At 44.4% G+C, this 19,540-nt stretch overlaps 1 protein-coding gene across 4 annotated transcripts in view; it reads right to left on the reverse strand.

Moving 5' to 3' along the window:
* TEKTL1 (tektin like 1) overlaps positions 1–19,540 on the reverse strand; it is a 232,388-nt gene that overhangs the window by 71,198 nt on the left and 141,650 nt on the right. The window contains exon 1 of one of the 4 annotated variants that reach the window (XM_069237410.1): positions 16,193–16,324. The exons of 1 other annotated variant lie outside the window; for it this stretch is intronic. The gene's annotated coding sequence lies outside the window, so the exon portion shown is untranslated. Of the gene's footprint in view, positions 1–14,917; positions 16,325–19,540 lie in introns of those variants that run through there. 2 more of the 4 variants (XM_069237409.1, XM_069237408.1) reach the window with 2 other exon arrangements.

Below are 19,540 nucleotides of genomic sequence, written 5' to 3' on the forward strand. Positions count from 1 at the left end.
CAACCAGCGCTAAAGTGCTTGTGCTCTGACTCTAAACATGTTCAAATTGGTTAAGACAGTAGTTTGTTTTTCACTACTGTGAGGCCTACCCCTCTCATAGGATCACATTGGGGATTCTTTATTACATTTTTGATATGTCATGTTTGGTACCAATGAAATTGTAATGATAAACCCACTTTAATGGTAAAGTGAGATTTTTCATTACAATTTTAAAAATGCCACTTTTAGAAAGTTGGCATTTTCCTGCTCTTAATTCTTTGAGCCTGCAGCCTGTCTTGTGTCACATGACTGGGTGTAGCTGACAGTTAGACTTTGTGATTTCCTCCCAGACAGTCACAGTACAGTGGGATTACGTGTGCCTCGGTGGGCCATCAACTGGCAGGATGGGGGGAGGAGCTGAACACACCCCTACTTACACCTGAATGGGCTGTGCCCTGTCTCCTCACAAAGTGCTTAATGACTCTGTATTGTCATTGCAGTCCACTTGGAGCCAGGGCAGGGGAGGCGGGAGACCCAAGCACTTCAAAGAACCTATCCAGAAACATCTCCCACGTTCCAGGAGAAGGGCACCGGTGTATAAAAACAGTACCTTCAGACCTACTCCTCAGTTCACTCCTGGACCTGCAGAAGGGCTCTCAGATGACTGTCTGCTGCTGTGACTTGCTGTGTACTTCACCAGACTGCTGCTGTACCTTGAAGGGCTTTGCTGCCCGGAGCCTGCCTTGAACCCTCAGAGGCCAGCCCTGTTGTTGAGCCCTGCATCTACATCTGCACCCAGGACTACCAGAAGTGGCTCCATGGGCTAGTTTGCTGGCCTCCTGTTCAGATCCACAGGGACATAACAGGCTCCCACCATCTTGAACCCACACCTGGCCAGCCTGAGTGAGTCCTGAACACCCAAAAGGGATCCATCCACTCCAGAACCCTTGGTTGTGGGATTAAATATGCCTAGATGGCCATTTTCTAAAACTGGGGACTTAGTCAAAGTGTGGCAAAATTTTGCTCTGAGAATGAAAGGAGACTGGGACCACCTGCTCGCCTATCTGCCTAAGGTGCATTGCCGGTCAGATTGATTTTCCGGTTTCTCCCTCTTTGTTCTTCTCCGCAGCAGCAAATCCATTTCAGCTGTCTTTCTCCAAATGGGTATCCGGCCTCATGGAATTGTCTTCGGCTACAGCCTTCTGCTTTGCCCCGCTGAAAATTTTTGACTTCCTTTTTGGCGACTAAGTCCAAAGGTAAAAATCTTCACCACAGCTTCACTTCACGGTCATCTGACAACAACACTCCCTCCTCAAACACTAGTGCTGCATTGCCCCGCTGAGCTTCAACCTTCTCAGACATTTCACATTCCACAGATAAGCGGTAACTATGACCAATCCACTTTTTGTATCCAAACCAGGCTCCATGACAATTGGCCTTAATTTTCAACTTTGACCCGGTCTTGTGTAACCAGATGTCAGTAGTCGGCACTTTTAGGCGCTATTTAGAAGCTTAAATGTAAAAGTAGTTCTACTGATTGGATTTTTGTAGTTTTGGTGTCAAATAATTTATTAAAATGTAGTCTACTTTTCTAAATTTGTTTGGGGGTTTTCTTGTCCTGTGCTTTTCACTTCATTATTGTTTGTGTGCTGCATAAATAGATTACAAATTGCCTCTCACTTAAGCCTAACATTTTATGCCATGCTACCCATGGTAAAACACAGGTTAATTTAGTGACTTTTTGTGGTTTACCCTGCAAGGGATTGTGGCTGTTGTTTGACCAGGGCTCACACCCCAGTCAACCAACAACCCAACTTCTCACACCCACCAATCAACATACCTTCCTTGGTAGCAAATAACTTTGCTGCATATTTCTCCATGCAAAATATTTCAAGCAAGAACACTGACTACAGTACTCCTAGCTCCAACTCCACCCTCCTACACACATCACACACACACACATCACATCCACCTTGCCATAAAATCCTCAACTGAACTCATTCCCATAATAAAGGCATCTTACTGAGTTCTTTCAGCCCTCTTGACCTTCAGACTCTAGCCCTCACGTCCAATGTTCTGCTCTCTCTGACCACTCTTATCAACAACTCTTTCATTTCTGCATGTTTCAAGTCTGTGGTGGTTCTACTTCTCCTACAAACTTACTGCTGATCCTTATCTACTGCCAACTCCCTTGCAATCTCATTGCCCCTGTTTCTCTAAGACACTTGAATGACTGGTGATCAAAGGCCTTGCACACTACTTCTATCCAAACAACCTACTCTACCCCCTGAAATTGCTATCACACGTATCAAAATTCATAACCTCTGAACACCCCTACCTACTTGCTTCTAGCTTCTTACTTTTGGACCTTTTAACTGCGGATCATATCTACATGCTCTCTTCTCTAGAGTCACCACTGGAACAGTGTAAAACTGGCTCTCCTTCCACCTCCCTGGATGCTCTTACATAGCTGCTTGGGACTCAAAGAACCCATAACCACTACACTCTCAGTGGACATCCCACAATGCTCTGTCCTTGACCTTCTTCTATGCTCACTATATGCCACCATTTTCACTGACATAATCTCCTTATGGCACTGTTCGTTTCACCTATACACTGATGATATCTGTTAGACCTGGCAGCCTGAGGTTGTCTTTCCCCCAACTTTTTGACTACCTCCTCCACTTTTCTGACCTTATTTTTGCTGGTATTAGCACGCTGTGCACTTTTGTGTGCTCTCCTAAACATAGTAATATTGCCTTATCCCAAATTGGCATATTTAATTTTCTTATAATTCCCTAGTAAAGTGGTACTATGTGGACCCAGGGCCTGTGAATTAAATGCTAGTGGACCTGCACACTGATTATGTCATCCACTTAGGTAGCCCTTTAACCATGTAAGAGGGTTGCCACTGCAGAACCTGTGTGCGCAGTTTTACACTGCTACGTCGACCCAGCAAAATAACCCTTGTGCCAGGACCAACCTTTATTTTTATACATATAGGTCACCCCTAAGGTAGGCCCTGGACAACCCAAAGGGCAGGGTGCAGTGTATTTAAAAGGCAGGCCATCTACTTTCAAGTTTTTCATGTCATGGTAGTGAATAACTCACAAAGGCGTTTTTCACTACTGCAAGATCTTTTGCTCCCATAGGATAACACTGGGATTGCCTTATTACATTTTATAAGTGTAATTCCCAATTGTGAAGAGATAGATTTTTTGAATTTTGGTGTCTCTGGAATCACAATTTAAAATCCGTACGGATGGTGAAGTCGGATTTTAAATTGCAATTCTGAAAATGCAACTTTTAGAAAGTTGGCATTTGCTTACTTTAGTCATTTGGTGCCTGCCTCTGCTCACGTCTGGAATGGGTGACAGTTGGACTGTGTGGATATCCCCTAGATAGTCACACACAATTGGAGCTTAGGAGTGACTTGATGTACCATCCTGCCAGGATGGGAGGGAGGAGCTGGACCCAGTCTCACTTACTCTGGAACAGGCTGTGTTCTGTCCCCACACAAAGGAATGTATACCCACCTGTAGTGTGTCTATAGCCAGGGCAGGAAGGACAGAACCTCTGTGTACTTCAAAAGCCTGTTTTGAAGTCTTCCCCTCTTTAAAGGCCCAGCTGGCTATAACTACTGGACCTCTGACACCATCACTTCAGTACACGTCTGGATCACCTGCCAAGAAAAAGGACTGTTGTGCTGCTTAAGGACTGCCACTCTGCTGGGCTGCTGCTTTACTGGACTCCTGCCTTCCTGTACTGCCCTGCTGCCTGCTGTTCCCATGCCTGGGTGAGAAGGACTGGACCTGCATCACTTGAACCCAGAGGGACTCCAACGGCTAGCAGGCTGGCCTCCTGAACTGATGTCTCAAGGACATAGAAGACTTCCAACAGCCCTGCGTCTGCACCAGGACTCTGCCATTTGTGACTCTACCCTGCCAAGTGGTGCCTCCCCAGTCCTGGAACCTTGCGTGTGGGTCTGTGGTGCTTTCTCAGCTGAACTGACGCATCTTCTGCTGAACGACACATCCCATAGTAGAACCGACGCATCTCCACGGCTCTACAGTGCATCCAAAAGCAGAGCTGGCATATTGCCTCTGTTGCATGGATTCGACCCATTGCAATAGACTCCCACCATCTGGTATATATGTCTTCCACAAAATAGTCCTTTGTCTTTCTTTAATGCTTAACACGCAGAGCTAAGTACTTTCATTTTCTCTTGTTATTTACATGGTGTATTTTTTGTGATTTCCCCTGTGGTGCGGCTTATTTGCCTTCAGGCGCCTTATTTCCGGTCTCGGCCGCGTGTGATTGCGACGATCCGGACATTATTTTTATCAGCGTTCTTTTCGCCGGTTAACAGTATGCTGGTGAGGAGTGCTGGGGCGGCCGCGCTGACTGCAGCTCAGTCCTTTCTCTGTTTTTGGCCTCCTGCATGCGCATGAACTTGTCTTTCAAGTTCAGTGCGAGCGCGTATTCAATAATGGAGCATCAGGATTTTAGAGCTCCTGGGCCTGTGAATTAAATGCTAGTGTACGCGTCTTTCTTCAAAGGAGGTTTTGTTGGGGGGCAGAATGAGTTGATTTGTGCACAATTGGGCATTAATCACAGAGGATGCATGGGTTTTGGAGATCGTGGCAGGTTATCACCTGGAGTTTTACTCAACTCCTGAGCAAGCCTTCACCCCTCATCTTCCAGTTTTTCCAAACTAGAGAGAAGTTTCATAGATCAGGATATAGAAGGTCTTCTTCTAAAAGTAGCCATTGTTCCTTCTTCCCCTCATCCCAGAGGGTTTATCAGTACTATCTTTCTAGTTCAAAAGAAAGGAAGAGGTTTTCGACTTGTGCTCAATCGACGGCAATTCAACGCATGGATTGTGTATCGTCACTTCAAAATGGAGGGTATTCATTTGCTCCGAGATCTATTACTAGAGGGCGACTGGATGGTCCGTTTGGATCTCAAGGATGCCTATCTGACCATTCCTATTTTTGCGCCTCATCGACGCTTCCTACAGGTCTTTTAGCAAGACTGTTGCTACGAGTTCGCAGCTCTTCCCTTCAGTCTGTCTTCCGCCCCTTGGTGCTTCATCAAGCTCATGCGTCCAGTCATGCAGTGTCTCACAGAGAAGGGAGTGCGCCTCATAGTGTATCTTGATGACATTCTCATCATGGCGCAGGAGAAACGTCTAGTTCTTCTCCACCTCTCCTGGACGATTCAGCTACTTCAGGATTTAGGCCTCATTATAAATGTGGAAAAGTCCCAGTTAGACCCCTCTCAGAAGATTTTCTAGGTTTCAAGATAGACTCCATTTTGTCTCAATTGAAACTCCCTTTGACCAAGAGACTGGCGAACAAGAAGGAGTTGAAGAGAGCATTGTCTGTTCCTTCGATTTCCTTGAGGGTTCTTGCCTGCTTGATGGGCCTCCTAGCTTCGTCCATTCAGGCCATTTTTCTGGGCCCTCTACATTATCAGGCCCTTCAGAGGTTGAAGATTATGCATCTTCGAAAGGGGTTTGCTCATTCCGAACTGATCATTTTAGCAATTTTTGCCGCTGTTCCGGAGGTGGTCATAGAATAGGATGCCAGCAGATGGGGCTGGGGAGCCAGGTGTGACCAGATAGAGACAGGGGGTCAGTGGTCCCCAGAAGAACTTCGGTTACATATCAATTGTCTAGAGTTCCTGGCGGGCTCGTTTGCAGTGAAGACTCTGTCCACTCTCACGTCGAATTGTTGTATCAAAAATGGACAACATTTCAGCAGTGAGATATATCAGCAAACTTGGAGGGACTCACTCCAAGGATTTTTGGCATTTTTGCCTAGCTCTCTAAATCTCGATTACAGAGGAATACATTCCAGGCAAGGTGCATGTAGTAGCAGACTGGAACTCTCTGTATCTCCGAGATGCCAGCGATTGGAGATTGCACCCCAGAGTATTTCAATTCCTGAATCATCTTTGGGGTCCTTGCACAGTGGATCTGTTCGCATCCCATCTGAATATTCACCTTCCACGATTTTACAGTTGGAGGCCATATCCAATGGCTCTAGGGTCGGACGCCTTCCTGCAATCCTAGATGGGGGAACTGAGTTATGCGTTTCCTCCTTTTTATATGATTCATCAAGTTCTCTCCCTGGTCCTTCAACAGAGGGTAGAGATAATCTTGGTAACTCCATGCTGGAAAGCCCAGTCTTGGTTCCCAGTAGCATTGTCCCTCTGTTGTGTGGCGCTAGTGCAAATTCTGAGCTCGATGGATCTTTTATTGGATCCACTGGGACAACCTCATCCTCTTGTTCTGGAGGACAAATTGTCGCTCATGGCCTGGAGAATTTCAGGGTGCCAGGACACTAGATTCTTCCTCCCTCAATCCTTGGTGCCTAGTACACATAAGAGATTTGCCTCCGCATGGAATCGATGGTTGGATTTGTGCAGTCAGAGGAGTGTGGATCCCTTGGGGGCGTCAGTGCAGATGATTGGAAATCTTTTGTCCCAGTTAGCGGCGCAAGGGTTTGCCTATAGGAAGATTAATTATTTTTGTTTGCCCATCTCAGCCAAACACCCTCGGGTGGAAGGTAAGCCGATTGGAGAACATCCTTTGATATGTAAGCTTTTACGTGGTATACGTTTAGTACGCCCTCCTCGACCCAAATATTCATCTTTATGGGATGTAAATATAATCTTGAAATTCCTGGTTTCCTGGCTAGCTAATGAGGGTTTATCATGAAAGCAATTATCAGCTAAATTAACTATGTTGCTTTGTCTGATTTTATGCCGAAGAGCATCAGATGTTAAAGCCCTGGATATCGCAGGTTGAGTATTTACTCGTACGGGAGTTTCTTTTCGGATTTCTAAACGAACTAAATCGCATTCTACATGCATTTTTTATCCAAGTTTTAAGGATAATTCAAAGCTATGTGTTGTGAATTGTTTCAAAGTTTATGAGGATGTTACTTGAGAATTTAGGAGGGATCATTCTAGACAATTATTAATTTCTTTACAGAAACCATTTGGACCTGTGTCTTCAGCGACCTTAGCTAGATGAGTCCGATGGCTGTTGCAGGAGGCAGGAATTTATAATTCTGTTGTTGGAGTCCATTCTTTTAGAGGAGCTATGGCTTCTAACGCTTTTAATTCAGGCTCTAGAATGGAAGCTATTATGACTGCAGTTGATTGGTCTTCAGATTCTACTTTTAAGTTATTTTTATCATAAACCTATTGTGGATGTAGCTTCTGGGGTAATAACTCAGCTTTAAACTAGCATAATCCGAAGCCTCCGGTCCTGACATAGAATCAAAAATGTTCTAGCTTAAGCAACAAGAATTTTCAATTCTATTAAGGACACGGAGGCGAGGATTATCCCACCCGTGTTTGAATAACAATTTAACATAAAGTTGTATTTTATGGTTGACGACATTGGTATTATGATGATTTGACCCACCCTTTGTAATATGTTGTATTTATTAAGGATGTAGTATTATGTCAATTTTTTCTTTTTCAGACGAGAAAGCTTCTTGAAGGAGTTCCACTGAGATTGGACTGAGTTCCTCATGGAGAGCTGTTCGAATTAAGTTGCACCGCTGTGCTGTTCAACTTCCTCGTTGGGAAGATTCTGGGGTTTGACGACACAAATTCGCTGTTGGCTGTTGGTTCGTCTTTTGATTCTGGATATTTCGAGCAAAGAAAGAGGAAGGACTATTGTGTGGAAGACATATATACCAGATGGTGGGCCCTGATTGGGAGTCCTAACGAGGCTGTTTGATATTGGGAAATGTAGTTCTGTTTTTCTATTGGCTGCTGTGTGTTGACAGTAAAGAGATAGCATAATCCTCCCCTCCGTGTCCTTAATAGAATTGAAAATTCTTGTTGAATAAGCTCGAAGATTTTTGACTCTTGAAGCACTAAACGACATCATCAGCTTCTGTCTGTGACACTTCCAACCTGGACCCCTCTGATCCCATCCTGCTAACACGGATGGTGTATTACCCTGCACCCCAACTCTCTACCCCCACTCTCCGTTCTACTTTTGCCTGACCCTCCATCTGTTCACAGGCATGTCAGGCAGTGTCATGCAGGTGAACTGCTCCTAGCGTGGTTGGATTGGATAACAGGAAGTCCAGGGCTGGAGAAGGTGTCAGGCATGGTCCCTCAATTCACCGAAATGCCAGGGTTAGCGAAAGTGACATCACACGCCCTTTGACCTCCACTTTCACTCGCACATAAACCCAAATTCACACTTATATACACTCTCACAAAAACACACTCACCCACGAGCACGCACACAACACATATTTAAAATCATTTTTTCTTATCTCCACTGCCATGGAAGGGCATATTTCAGCTAATTGTACTCCATTGTTATTACACTAATAGTGAATAATATGTTATTATTCACAATTAGTGTAATACAAATTTGACAGAAAACAGAGAGAGTGGAGCCCAAACTGGCGTCCATAAAGACGAGTTGTGCTGTGTTCCTGGCACTGAAATTGCCAACTTTAAAACCAGGGGTCGCAAAGGTCAAACCAGGGCTTCTAGTCGCGACCACTAAATGACGTCCGTGGTTGTAATATGTGGAAGTGAATTTCTTATGTAAGTAGGGGCATAAGTGTTATTTAATGTTTGTTGCTTTAAGGAATGTAGAGTATAGAATTCTGACTAGGTCATGAGAGAATGTTTGGGTTTGATTTGACTACTGACTGGTGTGCTGGAAGAAGAAGGTCGTGGGTCTTGTCATTGAATAAACTTCTATTTTCTTCAAAGAGATAATTCTCCTAATTTTATTGGATGCGCGATTACTACAATTTATGGCGACGATCTTAAACTTAGACCCACCGACAGTGAAGATTTAATCCTCATCAAGAGTGCTGATCGCCGTTGGTGCATGTGTTTTGGGACCTGTGTGTCGGATTGAAGACAACTCGTGCTGGAACTACATAGGGAAGAAACTGAGTAATATACGAGTCAAGTGAGAGCTTGAAGGCCTCCAACGGTTGCACCAACATCGAAGGGAGCAGCATTGTTCGAAGTGGGCGCAGAGTTCCAGGCAGTAACACGCTCTTCGTGAGGATCACAGCGCGCTGAATGACGCATGCAATCTCGCTCTGGTGCATAGCGTGGTATGTCATCACAGTGGTTGATGTTGCGTGTCTCCATTTTGGATGTGTTGGTGCAGGTTGCCTAGCAACAAGTTAAAGCGAGTGAGACATGGAGATCGTACACGGAAAGGGACTGTGTTTTCATGATTTTTCATCGTGCATGCATCCAAGACGATAGAAAGCACACAAGTGAGGAGGAGATTTAAAAAATTTCATATTATTTGTTCAAGTAATATTAAAGGATGGCCAATAATAGTAATTCAAATGCCATGCAACCACCTCTTTTTTTGGAACTTCCTGGAAAACCTAGTAAACCGTGGCATAAATGGCTAAGAATTTTTGAGAATAATCTGGAAGCCATTGATGGTTTAAAATATTCACCAGCTCGCAAAAAAGCCATTCTATTTAATCTTTTGGGTAATGCGGGACAAGATGTCTACGATAATTTACCTGTGGTTTCTGCACCTACGCGAGATGACTATTGGGATGTTTATAAGGCAGCACTGGCACGTATGGGAAGGCAGTACGTGGATGAACCTTCAGTAATGGTGGAAAGACACACATTTTTTAAACGCAAACAATCTGCGGATGAATCTATTAAAGATTATTTGGCTGTTTTGCGTGTATTAGCATCTAAATGTGTTTTTGGGAATTATCTTGACACTGCCTTACGCGATCAATTAGTTTTTAACTGCTTTAACAAAAAGATTCAAGAACGCATCTTAACGTGTAAGAATCCATCTTTAGATGAGGTTATGGATATAGCAAGAAGTATAGAGCGTTCTGTGGTTTCATCAAAAATTGTATCGGAGTCTAGTATCAGTGTGTCCTCTGACATTGCTAAAGTTTCCGCTGTTGAGGTTACACCTGTTAGTAATGAGGCTAATATACATTTGGTTACACATAAGGGTAGTGTGAGAAGGAATGTTGACAAGAGGGTGAGTGGAGCATGCTACAGATGTGGGTCGAGATTCCATTTAGGGAATTTTCAAAATTGTCCAGCTCAAGGCAAGAGATGCAATAATTGCAAGAAAATTGGACATTTCTATAATGTATGTCATGCTAGTAAAACAAGAGTCAAGGTTAGTCAACTTGATGTTGAGAATGACATATTGGCTGAAGCGATTAACAATGTATCGGTGTCATCACTAGAAATTAGTGCATTAGGTGAATGTGGAAAAAGATGTAAAGGTCCTATGTGTGACGTTAAAATTGGAGCAATTGACTTAAAGGTGATGGCGGATTCTGGATCTCCAATTACAATTTTAGCGGAGAACACATTTCACAAATTTTGGTCTGAAAAATTACTGAAATCTACAACTATTAATCCCAAGGCTTTTGGGGAGTTTGACATAATCATGAGGGGATACTTTGAGGATAGTGTTTTGTTTAAGGGGAGGAACATTTTTACTAAAATTTATGTAGCTGTTAACGGACGGGATATTTTAAGTTGGCAGGACCAAGCTAAGTTGGGCATTATGTTACGACCAGGTCATGAGGAGCCAGTCACTTTAGGTGACATGCCCATTTTAATGATTCAAGAAAAAAACATAGGTGACAATTTCACTAAGATGCTACAAGATAAATTTCCTCAAGTGTTTTCTAGCAAGATAGGAGTTATTAAAAATTTTGAACATGAGATTGTACTCAAGAGTAATGCGGTTCCAGTGATACAAAAAGTAAGACCTGTTCCTTTGTCAGCCAGAGATGATCTGAAGAAATTACTTAATGATATGTGTAATCAAGGCATTATTAAACGTGTGGAAGCATCAGAATGGGTTTCTGCGGCAGTTGTCGCACGAAAAGGTAACGGGGATATACGCCTGTGTGCTGATCTAAGAGTTCTTAATAGAAATATCCTTGTTAATTGTCATCCCCTCCCACGTATTCATGAAATGCTGGCCAGATTAGGTGGTAGTAAATATTTTTCTACAATTGATTTACGCTCAGCGTACCATCAGATTCCATTGGCTAAAAATTCACAACATTTGACTACGTTTGTGACACCTTTTGGTGTATATATGTACAGGCGCATGCCATTTGGCTTGGCGTCTGCTGCCAGCGTTTTTCAATGATTGATGGATCAAATGTTTGGAGATCTTGGAGGTGTACAAACTTTCCAAGATGATATTTTAGTTCACACGGAAAGCCTAGATGAACACATTGTACTTTTAGAAGAGGTCTTAGGTAGATTGGGTGCGTGGGGTATGACAGTAAATTTTGAAAAATGTTAATTTTTAGCACAACAGGTTAATTATTTAGGACACAACATTTCAGGTGATGGTATCAGACCCAAAGAATCTTTGTTAAAAGGTATACTTGAAGCGGCAGTTCCGGGTGACAAAGATTCCCTTAGGGCGTTTTTAGGCTTGAGTGAGTACTACGCACGTTTTGTGCAAGGTTATGCAGTAGTTGTGCAGCCGTTAAGGAATCTCTTGAAAAAAAAATGAGAAATTCATATGGTCCAAGGATTGTCAGGAGGCGTTTGTGGCTGTAAAAAAATTAATCACGTCTGCTTCTGCAATTAAGCCATTTATATATGGGGCGAAGTGCATAATTACAGTTGATGCCAGTGGAGGAGGTTTAGGGGCAGTCCTCAGTCACATGGTTAATGGTCAGGAACGTACCATTGCATTTGCCTCACGTACCTTGAATGTGGCTGAGAAAAACTATAGTACGATTGAAAGGGAAGCACTAGCGTGCTCTTGGGCCTCTGAAAAATTTAAAATGTACATTTGGGGGAACAAATTTGAATTGCATACGGATGATCATAAACCCTTAATATACATGTTGGGAGATAGTTGTTCGAATAAAGCTTCATCTAGACTGATTAGATTGTTGGCTAGGTAACAGGAATTCAACTTTGACATAAAATACATTCCCGGTGGGAAAAATGTTAGAGCGGACTGTTTGTCACGCCTACCTGTTGAATGTAATGAGGTGGTGGATGTCAAGGATAAAAAATGGGAAGGATTGGAGTACGTGTTTAGCATTGGAGATGTAAATGAACAATTTCGGATTTCTGAGAAAGAATGGGTTGAGAATTGTGACAAAGATGAGTGTATGACTCAAGTGAAGAAATTTTTAATTGATGGTTGGCCCAATGAAAGATCTATGTCAATGGAGTTGAGATGTTTTCATCAGGTGGCTTCAGAAATGTCGATTGTTAATGATATCTTGGTTCGACAAGATTTGTTTGTTCCTCCCAGTGTTTTACGTCCAAAAATGATTGCTCTGGCACATGAGGGACATTTAGGTATTTCGGCAACGTCTAAGAAAATAAAACAAATCTATTGGTGGCCAGGTATTGATGGGCAAGTTAGAAGATTTGTTGATTCTTGCACGGAATGCTTGTGTTCAGACAAGCATTGGAAAACTTCTACGGTTCCTTTATGTCCGGTTACTTGGCCCAACAATGCTTGGGAAAAAATTGGGTTAGATTTTTCGGGCCCTATTAACATGCCGGGTTGTGATGAAAAGTTTTTGATTGTGGCTATTGATTATTTTTCAAAATGGTTGTACTTTTCTTTTGTTAAGTCTGCTGATTCTGCGTCTGTCATAACATTTTTGAAACATCTGTTTTACATAGAGGGGATAGTTAAGGAGATTGTGACGGATAATGGCTCCCATTTTATTTCTGAGTTGTTCACCAGTTTTCTGGTTAAAAGTGATGTAAAACACATAAGGGTACCTTTATATAGTCCCTCTTCCAATGGTTTAGTTGAAAGGGCAAATAGATTAATTAAGGATGGTGTTCAAACTGCAATTGCTAATAACCTTGATGTCAGAGATTACTTACAGTTCAAGGTGTGGAATTATAATATTACACCACAGAGTACAACAGATGTTGCTCCTTTCAATTTGTTGAGAGGTAGGAAACCTATTACGGCCATTAGTCCAAATTGGTTATTGGATAAAGTGGAACGTTATCAAAAAGTAGACTTACAAAGTCTCAGAGAACATGTCAGTGAAAAACAAGATTGTTATAAGAAAAACTATGATTCCAGGATGCGTGTTAAGGAGGGAACGTTGTGTGTGGGAGATTGGGTCCTTATCAAAAAACCGCATAGGGTTAGTAAGGGGCAGTCTAAATTCTCTGAACCTGTAAAAGTTGTAAGGATGAACAGGACAGCAGTTCTATTGCAAGATAGGGGGTGGTGGAATTGTAATGTTTTAGTCAAAATTACTCCTAAGCAAGCTGGCATCATTTTTGAAAGGGTGAAGGCACATGGTAGCAAGGTAAGACAGGATTGGTTTGATTTAGATGCTCATACATGTGCGGGCCGCAGTAGGGAGTTGCATGATAATTTGAATCAAGGAGATGGTATGGGAAGCAGTGACAATACGGGGAGCAGTGACAATATAGTTGTTCCTTCTCCGCCATCTAGTTTCCAGTCTACAGGTGGTGGAGATGCTTCAATCAGGAGTAGTTCTAGAATGAGATCTGCTCCTACTCATTCAAGGGACTTTGTATATTATTAATGATTTGTAAATATGTATATTTCCTCTGTTTGATTTTCCTTTATTAATTTTAGAGTCGATGTATTTTGTGTGCATTTTTATTGTATATTTGTATATATATTTTATGTTATTGCTTCAATTTCTTATTTGATTTATGGAAAGGGGGATGTGTAATATGTGGAAGTGAATTTCTTATGTAAGTAGGGGCATAAGTGTTATTAAGGCCCGTATTTATACTTTTTTAGCGCCGCATTTGCGCCGCTTTTTGACGCAAAAGCTGCGCAAACTAACAAAATACCATTGTATTTTGTAAGTTTGCGCCGCTTTTGTGTCAAAAAGCGGCGCAAATGCGACGCTAAAAAAGTATAAATATGGGCCTTAATGTTTGTTGCTTTAAGGAATGTAGAGTATAGAATTCTGACTAGGTCATGAGAGAATGTTTGGGTTTGATTTGACTACTGACTGGTGTGCTGGAAGAAGAAGGTCGTGGGTCTTGTCATTGAATAAACTTCTATTTTCTTCAAAGAGATAATTCTCCTAATTTTATTGGATGCGCGATTACTACAGTGGTGTCATGGTGATATCTGCCCTCTTTGTGTACTCTACGATTCTCCCTCCTTCTCCTTCTGTTCACCTTAGTCCTTAAAACCATGCCCCACCCTTTGCCCTCTTCTCGACCTGACACTGGAATTGATCGATTATCGATTTGTCGATGTCTGATAATTTCTATTCCATCTGTACTGTACATGTGTTATTCATTTAATATGTCTCTGTTGTATACTACGTTTTACATTTTGAAAGTGCTCTAAAGCACAGCGAGATTCAAGCGCTATAGAAAACTGCACTCAAAAAGTAAGTACATAAAATATTGTGAGTTGTCTCTCAGCCAGACTTTAAATGCCGAAGCCGCGGAATACAGAGAGAAATAACGCATATGCAATGGTCTCCTCTGAAACACGCGGCTGCTGCATTTAAATGTGCGAGCACTAGATGCTGAGGCAGGTAGTCCTAAAGCATCTCGAACCTCTTTAATCTATTTACAGACAGTCCCTACCCCTTCAGCTCACTCTTGCAGCTTTCTCCCTTTATGACGTTTTTCTGTCTTTCTCTTCCTCGTCTTTTCCATGTGCGACTGTGTCTTTTGCTCGCAGTAAATGCCTGATGCAGAAAAATAAGAGCCGACCCTCAAAAATAAGTGCCGACGCCCTCACCGGCACAAATTAAGCGCTGCGTATATAGGTTTCGAATAACGCCGCCGCTTCTCAGTGCTTCGACATGGGCACCTGGGCGCCTAACTGAACCGCAGCAACAATACAATGTTTTGTATTAAAGTGGAAGCTCCGGCACTGGCCGTGGGAAGAGGGCCTGAGCCGTCTCGTTACCTGTGAGATCGGGCAGCCTCGCCGGCCCTCCGCTGTCTCCTGGAGTATACACTGAACCCCAGGTGTCAGTCTCGGGGGCTCTTCACCATCTGGGTGGGCTTTGCTGAACAGTCTCTTTGCCTTCGTCGTCTGTTTGGGTCACTCTCACTTCTGCAGTGTCGCTTAATGCGTTCCTCTCTTTTGGGGTCTCTCGAGTCTTCCCTCTTTACTGTCAGTCACACTAACGTTTGCATCCAGAATCGCTTAGCTCAACCTCCTCCTGGGGGGACTGTCACTTCTGTAGACAACACGTCTGCGAGCGACTGTCACTTTGCGACATACCTTGACTCTTCCTCTGTCTGTCGACGTTCCACCTGACTCAGCTGCCGTGGGTCTCTTGTGTGTCTGTTATGCCGCTTCGTCTATTTTACGTTCGGCTGTATCTGGCCATATTCAGACTCCTATGTCTATCCGCTAAACTGTCTCGTGACGGGGTTAGTTGCCCTCTCTCCCTGGACTGTGTCCCCCTTTCTTGCTTGCTTCATGGGCTGCGTTGGACTGTCTCCTCCCCAACCCAGTTTCTCAGTTAGACTCTTATCTTCTCCGCCCGAGTTTCAAGATGTCACCACCCCCAGGACGCCTCTCTGACGGTCTGTCTTCTAGACTCCCTTTGCGTCGCCCTACTTCAGCTTTGCACCGCTGCAGTCTCTCTATCCCGTTGTCACTGCGACTGGCTCGGCTGTCTCGAGTTCCCTGCAGTTATTTCGTTGTGTTGGGCGCCCCAGACAGTTTCTGCCTCTTCTCCCCCTCCTCACTACACTCCAGCCTCTCCCTGTCCCAGACTGGATCTTCTAAGCACCATACTTCCTCTGACCGCCTATCCTGGGCTGTCTCTCTCCCCTCAGCACTGGTAGTTAAAGGCAGACTTAGCTCTCCTGAGGCCCCTGGGGGTGCAAGCCTGCACTGCTCCTCCGTCTGAAATCTCTCCCCCTCAGGGTTCTCAGCTGTCACGGTTGCACTGGCCCTGCCTGTATCAAGCAGTCTCTGGCTCAGGGTTTGTGTGCTCCCTTGCAGTCTTCCTCTCACCCTCCCCTTGTGGTGCCAGACTTTCTCTTCTACCCTGAAGTGCCAAACAATGTTTTCATGCCCTCTCTCGGACTGACTTTCCTTTCTGTGTTTATGGCTGTCTCCGGCTAGAACAGTCTCTGCCTGTCTTTAGTCAGGTTGTCTCCTATAGTCCACTCTTAGGACGGCTGTCTCAGATCCTCTGCTTCCACTTGTGTCTCAAGGTGGTACCTGGTTCCTCTCTCCGGCCTCCCGCTCCCTTCCTTTGAGTGGCTCTGCTCTGCATATGGCAGTACAGAGCTGCCTTGCCCTGCCCACAGCAGTCTCGGGGTGTCTCTGGTCCTATTCACTCATCCCCCTATCCTGCAGACATTCTGCTTTCAGAACGTGTCTATGGTGACGGATGCCATGGCAGCAGATACCGGATACAAACACTGTAACCCTACTAACCAGACAATGGTAGTCCTGCAAGCCTTTGATTGGCTGAGGCGAGACTCTCTGTCCAACCAGAGAATGAGAATGCCATGTGTCACGGTGATACCTGCCACCTTACGTGTGTGTGTGTTTCGCACTGACACCTGTGTGCAGCATCTGTGACAGTAGCAGCCAACACATAACGCCCCGAGTGCAATGCGTGTCACAGAAATGTGTTTTATCTTCAGTGGAAGCCAAAATCGCTAGTGCTAATTAGCACTTGTTTAGCGTACAATCTGTCATTATTGCATCAGGGCTTTCCTCGAGTCAGAGATATGGCTTTTCAAATGCTTCCGTCGCAGACCAGAGTCGGCTGCGATTCTGTGGAGCTCTGTAGGCCCGATATGTCAATTTTGTATGGGTGAGACCAATGACAAATCCATTGTTCAATAAAAACACACTGAAAATGCCAGAATCACTAAACGTATTAGGCTACCTTACAGGGATCCCAAAAGGTTTTGGAAAATAATCTCACCCACAAATTATCGTAGCATGCTTAATTATAGGCGATTTTTCCACACCACAGCAGGTGAATACCACCATGGCAGAGTCGACCATTGTTGGGCGTCCTTAAATAGGTAAATCCTGTATTCTAGCAGAGATCCAGAGAAAAGTTGAAAATATCTTGGGGTATACCCAGGAATTATTATCTTTTATTGTTGGGTACCTCAGATACGATTAAAATACCGTTAGTTCCAGATATAAGATGTGGTATCGTAAACCACAGATTTAATTTTCATTGGGGGCCATATGGGGGAGACCCAGAGCCCTTGCAGTCCCACCGACTCCCTGCAAACAGCTCCATTCCATGGGATTGTGCAGAAGTTGGCAATAAAAAAAATAAAAAATATGGGGTATCCCTGTGCCCTCTCTGGGCACACCACAGCATATTTAAGGTTGGAGGGTGCGGGGGGAGCCCCAATACCCCCACAGTCCTGCCGGCGCCACTGCCAGCACACATCCTGGGTACTAGTGGGAACAGCTTTTCTTGCAATTCTAAATTTCCCTGCCTGCAAGAGCATGGACAGAAACAAACATAGGTGCTCCCACCTTGTGAGAGCAGCTTTCTGCTTCCACAGGGTGGGAGCACATAAGACTTCACTGCCCACTAGAGTGCAGGTAGGAAACCTGCAGTGCCCTAGGGGGTTGGGTTTCCGAGGACCCACACCATAGTCTGCCTCAGGGAATAGGGTCCCCAGAGACAGAATAAAGGGAGGGGGCTACACCCCCCTTCCCTTTTTCTGTTTATGAGCCTGGGGAATGGAGTCCCCAGGGCCTCAAGGAGGCCCAGAGTGGGGGGCTGCATGCCTTCCTTCCCCCCTCAGTTTAATATATGGTCCCGGAGGATGTGATCCCCAGGGCTTCAATGAGTTTCAGGAAGTGGGAGGGGACTTGCCTACTTCCCCTCAATATATATATCGGCCCTGTAGAATGTGTCTCTGGGGCCTTAGTGGATCTCGGGGGAATAGGGTTCCCGGGGCCTGAAGGAGGCTGGGGGAGGAGGGTTGCACACCCCCTTCCCAATTAAATACATTTTGCAGCCCTCACCGGGCCCTGGCCCACCAGTTTTTTTTTAAGGTTGTGCCTGCACAGCGCTTGTGCTGAGCTTGCAAAATCTTTTGCATTTTTTTTTTTTTACCTAAAAGGGACTTACAGCCCACCCATTACTTACATTTACTTACCAATTGCTGGCTTCCAACGTGGCTCTCACTTCACCATGCTTACCATTGGCTGATTCCCACGTGGCTCCCACATAGCTCTCTGTCACTTAACTTAGCATTGGCTAGGTCCCACATGGTCCCTCATCATTCATCAGTGCCTCCTCCTCGCTTCTGCCTTCGTGGTGCTGTGGAGCTTGGACTACATGCTGCTTCCCAGGGACAGAGTCCTTCCACTGCAGGTCCGTGAAGGTATTCATTGCATCCTGGGTTTATTTGAAAATCATTCAAGATTGCCATTTATTTTAGTAGCCAAGCAGCAGTCCTACAAAAATAGAATACTTATTTGGACATTTTTGTACTACAGTATCAAACTCTAGGTCCAGGAAATAGATTTTTGCAAGAACAATTCACCTCAAACGTGTAGCCTTATCAAAGTCAAGCCTCAAAAGCCGCATTTTGTTTTCAGCTGTACCATGAGTGCAATGTATTCCACCATTGCATCTTCCCCATGGTACCTAGACAGCAAATACAAGTGCCTTTAACCCCAATGGAACAGCAACAGGTGATGCTTCCTCAACAGGTCACAGGTCAAAGAATGAGTCAGAATCACACAGTGCACAGTACCCATTGCGTGGTGAGAATGGACTAAACGATGAATGGTAGGATGAGAGTTCAGACAGGGAGGAGTGTAGGCTTGCAGCTTCCTTAGAGGTAGATCAGAGAGGACTCTATGTTCAGGGGAAGGTAATGGGTCACAAGGTTTCATTTTTGGTTGACACAGGAGCTACACGCTCTACAGTCAGAAGCCCAGAGGTTCCGAAACTGCCCCTTTCGGGACGGATAGTTAAGGTAGTGGGAGTAGCAAACCAACTCCTGACTAACCCGATCACAGATCCAGTTCAGGTTGAGCTTGGCACTTTCCAGGGATTACACAGATTTGTGGTTTGCGATTCAAGTCCTGTATCTTTACTGGGAAGGGACTTATTATGTAAGAAGAGGTGTTCAATCACGTGTTCCAATGAGGAAATTGAGGTCCAGACAAACAGTGACGATGAAGGGGAGGAACAGGGTTCAGAGCCTGAGACAACAGATGAGGAATATCCTCTGATTAACTTCTTTCAGATGTTCACTGTGGCTGATCTCCCAGCAGACTTACAGGGAACAGTTCAAGAAAAGGTGTGGGACTTGACAGGGAAAGAAGTAGGGTTGATAAAAGGAGTAGAGCCAGTCAAAGTCAATGTGAAGCCTAACGCTGCGTTCCCCCAGATACCGCAGTATCATATGGTGCAAGATGTCCTTATAAAGGTTGCGCAAATCATTGCAGATGTTGTGAAACAGGGAGTCCTGAAGGAGGTGTTGAGTAGTCCGTGTAATTCATCTATAATGGGGTTGAGAAAGCCTTGTGGGAAGTTCGGATTGTTCAAGATGTTAGGAAGATAAATGA

Source organism: Pleurodeles waltl, chromosome 6, assembly GCF_031143425.1.
Source record: "Pleurodeles waltl isolate 20211129_DDA chromosome 6, aPleWal1.hap1.20221129, whole genome shotgun sequence".
Classification (NCBI taxonomy): domain Eukaryota; kingdom Metazoa; phylum Chordata; class Amphibia; order Caudata; family Salamandridae; genus Pleurodeles; species Pleurodeles waltl.